Genomic DNA, 8,452 nt, shown 5'->3' with positions numbered 1-8,452 from the left:
GACTCTGACCACAATCTATTGGTTATGAACTGTAGATTAAAACTGAAGAAACTGCAAAAAGGTTGGAATTTGAGGAGATGGGACCTGGATAAACTGACTAAACCAGAGGTTGTAAAGAGTTTTGGAGAGAGCATAAGGGAACAATTGACAGGAATGGGGGAAAGAAATACAGTAGAAGAAGAATGGGTAGCTTTGAGGGATGAAGTAGTGAAGGCAGCAGAGGATCAAGTAGGTAAAATGATGAGGGCTAGTAGAAATCCTTGGGTAACATAAGAAATATTGAATTTATTTAAAAAGAAAGATGATGAGACTTACCCAACAAAAGCGCTGGCAGGTCGATAGACACACAAATAAACACAAACATACACACAAAACTCTAGCTTTCGCAACCAACGGTTGCCTCGTCAGGAAAGAGGGAAGGAGAAGGAAAGACAAAGGGATATGGATTTTAAATTAATTAAAATCCATATCCCTTTGTCTTTCCTTCTCCTTCCCTCTTTCCTGACGAGGCAACCGTTGGTTGCGAAAGCTAGAGTTTTGTGTGTATGTTTGTGTTTATTTGTGTGTCTATCGACCTGCCAGCGCTTTTGTTGGGTAAGTCTCATCATCTTTCTTTTTAAATATATTTTTCCCACGTGGAATGTTTCCCTCTATTATAGAAATATTGAATTTAATTGATGAAAGGAGAAAATATAGAAATGTAGTAAATGAAGCAGGCAAAAAGGAATACAAACTTCTCAAAAATGAGATCGACAGGAAGTGCAAAATGGCTAAGTGGGAATGGCTAGAGGACAAATGTAAGGATGTAGAGGCTTATCTCACTAGGGGTAAGGTAGATACTGCCTATAGGAAAATTAAAGAGACCTTTGGAGAAACGAGAACCACTTGTATGAATTTCAAGAGCTCAGATTGAAAGCCAGTTCTAAGCAAAGAAGGGAAAGCAGAAAGGTGGAAGGAGTATATAGAGGGTCTATACAAGGCCAATGTATTTGAGAACAATATTATGGAAATGGAAGAGGAGGTAGATGAAGATGAAATGAGAGATATGATACTGCGTGAAGAGTTTGACAGAGCACTGAAAGACCTGAGTCAAAACAAGGCCCCGGGAGTAGCCGGGAGAGCCAGTCCTCACAAAACTCTACCATCTGGTGAGCAAGATGTATACCCTCAGACTTCAAGAAGAATATAATAATTCCAATCCCAAAGAAAGTAGGCGTTGACAGATGTGAAAATTACCAAACTATCAGTTTAATAAGTCACGGCTGCAAAATACTAACGCGAATTCTTTACAGACGAATGGAAAAACTAGTAGAAGCCAACCTCGGAGAAGATCAGTTTGGATTCTGTAGAAATATCGGAACATGTGAGGCAATACTGACCTATGACTTATCTTGGAAGCTAGATTAAGGAAAGGCAAACCTACATTTCTAGCATTTGTAGACTTAGAGAAAGCTTTTGACAATGTTGACTGGAATACTCTCTTTCAAATTCTGAAAGTAGCAGGGGTAAAATATAGGGAGCGAAAGGCTATTTATGATTTGTATAGCAACCAAATGGCAGTTATTAGAGTTGAGGGGCATGAAAGAGAAGCAGTGGTTGGGAAGGGAGTGAGACAGGGTTGTAGCCTCTCCCCGATGTTATTGAGCAAGCAGTGAAGGAAACAAAAGAAAAATTCGGAGTAGGTATTAAAATCCATGGAGAAGAAATAAAAACTTTGAGGTTCGCCGATGACATTGTAATTCTGTCAGAGACAGCAAAGGACTTGGAAGAGCAGTTGAACGGAATGGATAGTGTCTTGAAGGGAGGATATAAGATGAACATCAACAAAAGCAAAACGAGGATAATGGAATGTAGTTGAATTAAGTCGGGTGGTGTTGAGGGTATTAGATTAGGAAATGAGACACTTAAAGTAGTAAAGGAGTTTTGCTATTTGGGGAGCAAAATAACTGATGATGGTCGAAGTAGAGAGGATATAAAATGTAGACTGGCTATGGCGAGGAAAGCATTTCTGAAGAAGAGAAATTTGTTAACATCGAGTATAGATTTAAGTGTCAGGAAGTCATTTCTGAAAGTATTTGTATGGAGTGTAGCCATGTATGGAAGTGAAACGCGGACGATAAATAGTTTGGACAAGAAGAGAATAGAAGCTTTCAAAATGTGGTGCTACAGAAGAATGCTGAAGATTAGATGGGTATATCACATAACTAATGATGAGGTATTGAATAGGATTGGGGAGAAGAGAAGTTTGTGGCACAACTTGACTAGAAGAAGGGATTGATCGGTAGGACATGTTCTGAGGCATCAAGGGATCACCAATTTAGCATTGGAGGGCAGCGTGGAGGGTAAAAATCGTAGAGGGAGACCAAGAGATGAATACACCAAGCAGATTCAGAAGGATGTAGGTTGCAGTAGGTACTGGGAAATGAAGAAGCTTGCACAGGACAGAGTAGCATGGAGAGCTGCATCAAACCAGTCTCAGGACTGAAGACCACAACAACAACAACAACGTGTAGCACGAAGCGGTATTGTGCTCGCCTCTATGCAAAGCATGAGGTTTTTTCCAAAAAGCCACTCAGTGACAGACATTCTGCTAGGCAGTAGTTCGCACAGAGATGCTTAGCAACTTGCATGACAGAGCTCCCACTCCAAAGTTCATTTGTAAAATAATTTCATTCATGTGATATTAAACATTTAAAGGCTAGGTGTGTGACTGGTTTGGGTTCAAACCAGAAAATGACAAGTGGGTAAGCCTGCTTGATAAGGTGTGGCAATATGTCAGTGAACAGCATTTGTCTATGGAAAGCTGGTGCTAGATAAACAAAGGGCTCTAGATGATTTCATGTGTGAAGAAAAATGGTCACCAAGGACTTAGGATTAGGTCCATGGAGGACTCTAGATGCATGCAGAAAAATGCTCGCCAGAGACAGAATTACTTGCATGGAACATCCGATTGTTGGAGCTGCTGAACTGAACCAATGGTACAGACTCCATTCTAAATCTCGTAACAGTTGGCAAAGAGACAACATGGTAACACATACATATGCCTGCTGTACTAAGTAGGCACCTCGATGACTGCACTGGACAATGACGAATTTAGAAATATACAGACTAGGAATAATTAATAACAAAGTAATTTGCTGGACACTATCCACTGAACAATATTGTTCTGTGAACAGTTTCTAGAATTTGTGTGTTAAGGTCAATTAACTACATTGATCATAAAAATAAGAGATCAGCAGTTCCACATCAGTGTTTATTTCACAACTTACGGGATTTATGAGTTACATAATGCTCAATATACGGTGCTAAACATTTACTTATTCAGAATTAACTTGAATTAGTATTGTCAGCATCAAAGTAGCAAATGTAACAAAGCTGATGGCTCCACTGCACACATTCCTCAGGCAGTATGAACAGTTCATGCCAAACAGCACTGGTGCTGTGCACACTCCATCTTCCCTGACCTGGCCAGTTCACGCCATGGTCCACCTACTGCCTTTCAAATCTTGGGACCCCTGGCTGTGGTTTGGCCCCACATGAGCTATTCTTGCAGGCTCTTTGGTGACTAACAACACTAACAGTTTGCTCTGAAAGTCATATAGCACATTATTTTCAACTGAGGAATGCAAAAATATGCAGCCCTCATGCTTCTGCAACATTGGCACATTCTGGCCAAACCCATTAGAATACCAAATAACCTGTTGCTCAAGAATTCACATGCAAACCTGCCTACTGTCTTCTGTATGGCACTGGTTGTGCATGACCACCTGCATGTCGATGTGACAGCCATCATTGCCAACAGCGTGTTTGAATTATTTGGCACCCTTGCTGTGATCGAAGCTATCCTCAACCCTTACCCCCTTCGATGCCCCCACAGATGGTGCAGTCATGAAATGCACGACATAGAGATGGCCAAACTCACCACCACCCTGGTATGTGCACACCAATCCAACCCCTTACCATGTCTGACACTGCACGTTAATCTCAGTGATTGGCATGCCTAGTGTGACATGCACACCTTCCACCTGCAGCTGCCAATAAATATGCCTGCCAGCCCAGTCATGTCCCCCACACTCCAACTAGCAACAAACAGAGTGATCCGGATGCAAGTGTCTTGTGCTGATATCATGAGTGCTTCAGCAGCAACACTGCTAACTGCCAAGCACCCTGCACATGGCACCAAACTCTGGCAGTAGCCACCAATAGGTGTGCATGGCAGGTCAGCAGTTTGTGTGTGATCATGGTAGCCCACTCACCATGTCACCCTAACTCCTCCACACCAGCTCAGGCCTCTCTGTCTACCCCTGCTGGTTCCCACACCCATTCCATTGACTTTAACATCAACAGAAATTTTGCATGGAACTTTGCTGTGGCCGACGATGCAGATCCCATCCTTGGTGCTGATTTCATTACCCACTACAGTCTTCTCCTTAACCTAAACCTGGCAAACCACCGTGCCATCGATAGCACTTCCCACTGCTCCATGCCCTGTGAATTGCCATGTCATCGGCAGCATTTCCCACCACTCCATACTCTATGAGCCCCTCACCACCACCCATTTTGCCCTTAAACAGTTATTCTATTCTGGCCCCTTTGCTGACTCCTCTCTGAATTTCACTCTCACACACCCTCCCACCAGCACTTGCGAGGTATGCCATGATATGCTACACCACATTGCAATGACCCTGGGTCTCCCAGTTTTCTGCCACTCCACAAAACCTCCCACCTGTCAAATGCCATGCTGCACAGGCTAAAATCAAGGCAGCCATTGCTGCTGGGGTGTTATTACCTCCTTGGGCTTTCACCTTGCACCTAATTCCCAAAAGAAATGGGGCTTGGTGCCCATGTTGTGACTCCCACATCCTCAATAACAGAATAGTTCCTGACCATTATCCAGTCACACTATTGTATAGCTCCAACGATAGCCTGTTGAATGCAACTGTGTTCAGAACATTAGCCTTTGCAAAAGCTTTTACATTAATTCTGGACGCCCAAGAAGATATGGAAAACATGACAATAATCATGCCTTTCAGTCTATTTGGAAGTGTCTTTATGCCATTTGGGATGCAGACCTGGCAGTGTTTCCTTGATAACATCCTATGAGACACCTTGGGTTGCTTTGCATACTTGGATGATGTTCTCATTTACTTGCACAACCCAGCTGAGTACCACTGCCACCTCAAGCACATTTTCTCCCATCTACAAATGGCAGGAGTTATAACCAGCCAGGAAAAGTGCGTTTTAGGTGTCCCAGAAATGACTTCTTGGGGCGTAGAATATTACCTACTGGTTCCTGCTCACTACATGAGAAAATTCATGCTATTGCCAAGTTCTCGCACCCCAAAATATTTAAGGATCTCCGTAGATTCCTTGGGATGGTGAATTTTTACTGAAGCCACCTAAGGAATGCAGAGAGCATCCAGGTACCACTCACTACCTCTCTTCAGGGCAACTGCGCCAAAGGCAACAGCCCTGTTCCCTAGACAGTCCAGATGACAGTTAGCTTTGCACTAACAAAACAAAGTCATCCTGTTGCCACTCTCTTAGCACACCTCCACCTATTTGCCCCACTTGTGGTCACTGCAGATGCCAGCCGACCAGTCGCACCATTGCTGCTGTCCTACAGCAACATGTTGAAGGATCTTGACAGTCGATAGTATTTTTCTCTTCAAAGCTGTCTGAACTGAAACAGCTGTGGGCTGCATACAACCAAAAACCTCTTCTTGTGTATGAGGTTATAAAGTACTTCCGCCCCTCCATCAAAGGGCACATCTTTACAGTGTTCACTGACAACTGCTGCCTTGTCACGTTTCTGTCAAAAAGACATTACCAGCATTACCAGCAACAACAATACACTGCACTATTCATGACTGAAATATGACACATGGTAGGCATTGATAATATTGTCACCGACTGTCTTAGTCGCTCCGGCACCGTTACAGCCCCCCTTGACTACCTCGCCCTCACAGCCACCTGGGCAGCCGATCCTGAATTACAGAGACTGTGCAGCGATCCCAACACTCAACTCAACCTTTAACTATATACAATCCCAGGTATGGTCTTATAGATTTGGTGCCAATCCCTGCATGTGTCCTCACCATCCAGATGGTTCTAGTGATCACAACATCCCTACTTACACCCTGTCTTCCACCAGCCAACTTTTGAGCACCTCCACAGTTTGTCTCACCCCGGTGTTCAGGCACCTGCAACTCTCATGCAAAAACACTTTGTATGACCAGGGGTACTATGGCATTATGGCATTGCACCACCTGGGCACACACTTGCCTTCCATCCGGCATGCCAAAGTAGGTCTACACTTCACCTCTTTCCCTCTGGTTGACCTATGTTCCTAACACATCCATGTTTACATCATTCGACCCTTCCCATCATCAAATAGCCACAGGTATTTACTCACTCTCATCAATCAGTTACTGGTTAGCTGGAAGCCATACCACTACCCAACATAATGGGGGATACACTGTTTACAGCTTTTGTGGATGCTTGGGTCTCACATTTTGAGTGCTCCCACCACATAACAGCAGACTGCAAATGACAGTTCGCATCAGGCCTATTTAAAACATTAGCTGAAACATGTGGCATACTCATTCATTTCATGACCAGTTACCAACCTGCCGCAAATGGCTTGTTGGTGAGATTCCACAGAACACTGCTAGCTGCCCTCACATGCCATAATACAACTTGGTTTACCACCCTACCACTGCTTCTCCTAGGGTTGTGTGTGGCCCACGAAGTTGACTTGGGAGAATCCAATGCCGAAATTGTTTATGGTCAACCACTTATAATCCCAGGAGACTTCAAGCACCTGCAATGCTGAGCACCAGCCAAGCCTTCATTCAACAGCTCTACAACAGCATTATGTTCCTTCATCCAGTACCCCCTGCATCACCAAGGCAAGCACAAGTCCTTCAAGCACAAATACCTCCATGTGTGCCAACCAGCCACCCCTCTGCCCACAGTATTCTGGTCTGCACCTGGTACTCAAGAAAGGAGAGAGGATTTTTTCCAGTCACCTTCATGGTAACCCCACCACAGTCCCCACTGACTGTCTACAGCTGGCACTGGACCTTCCTAGGCCATATGCACCATCCAACATCAAGATAAAGCTAGCTGCCCATGATACCTGCTACTGCCACACCCCAGATGCTGCATCCGCACACTACCACCCTATCTGAGTTATGAGGTGCCTGCACTATGCACCCATCACAGAATGATGTGTTATCAACTCCGTGACTCCATCCCATGCAAAGGCGACAGCATGTGACCCATCCTCCTGCCAGGAGGTTGCAACAGCCTGTGGCACTGGCACATGATTGCATGTGGTATACCATCTGTATGGGATGCATGGCTTGTTTCCCACCTTATACAACCTGCCCAGATACCAGCAGACTGCCATGCAGTCCACAGCCCATCCAACTCCTCCAGCCGGCTGTGACACTTAGACGTCCCCTTCCCCAAATGGTGGTGCAATGTGCAGCCACCCTTAGCCCCAGCACCAGAATATATTCCAGAGGGCACCTCGTACAGCACCACTTGCATCTGCTGTCACCTGCCTTAGAGTGCTGATCAACATCAGCTGTGGTTACCGTGTCAGTCAGCTGACCATTACCTCTTGCAAGGGGAGAACTGTGAGGCAATGCGCAAATCCATTTTCGTACATGCCACCCATCTGCTGTGACAGATGGGCTAGCACTGAGTCGACAACATGTAAACTGGCACACAGAGTATCACAGACCATGCATAGCATCAAGCAGTAGTATATCTCACACTCACCTGTTTGCGAAGTGTGGGTTTTTTTCCAGAAAGGCACATGGCAGTAGGCATTCCAGTTGGAGGCACTTCCTGCAGAGATGCCTAGCAACACACATGACAAAGCATGGTTTCCCAAGTTTTGTTATTGGCTATAAAATGACTTTGTTTGAGTGATATGAGACATTTAATGGCTTGGCGTGTGATTAGTTTAGGTTCAAGCCAGAAGACGAAGAGTGGGTAAGTCAGCTTGACAACACATAGCAACATAGCAGTGCACAGCATTTGCCTGAGTAGAGCTGGTGTCAAATAAAGAAATGGATCTAGATGATTTTATGTGTGCAGAAAAACACTTTCCAGGGATGAAGGATTACATTTACAGAGCATCCATTTAATCTGTTGAACTGAACCAATGGCGCTAATTGAATTTTAAACCTTGTATCAGTAGGCAAAGAGGCACCACAATAACACACTTGTGTACCTACTGTACTAAGTGGGTCCCTCTATGAATGCACTGGAGACTAATGAACAGCCACCTTATGGACTGGGAATAATTAATAACCGAGTGATTTGGTGGACACTCTCCACTGATCATTATTATTCTGCGAACAATTTTTAGTAATTTGTGTGTTAAGGTCAATTAACTACATTGATACTGAAAACAAGAGATCAGTTACTACAGACA

Source organism: Schistocerca cancellata, chromosome 5 (genome assembly GCF_023864275.1).
Source record: "Schistocerca cancellata isolate TAMUIC-IGC-003103 chromosome 5, iqSchCanc2.1, whole genome shotgun sequence".
Lineage (NCBI taxonomy): Eukaryota > Metazoa > Arthropoda > Insecta > Orthoptera > Acrididae > Schistocerca > Schistocerca cancellata.
This window is presented reverse-complemented; position numbering follows the sequence as displayed.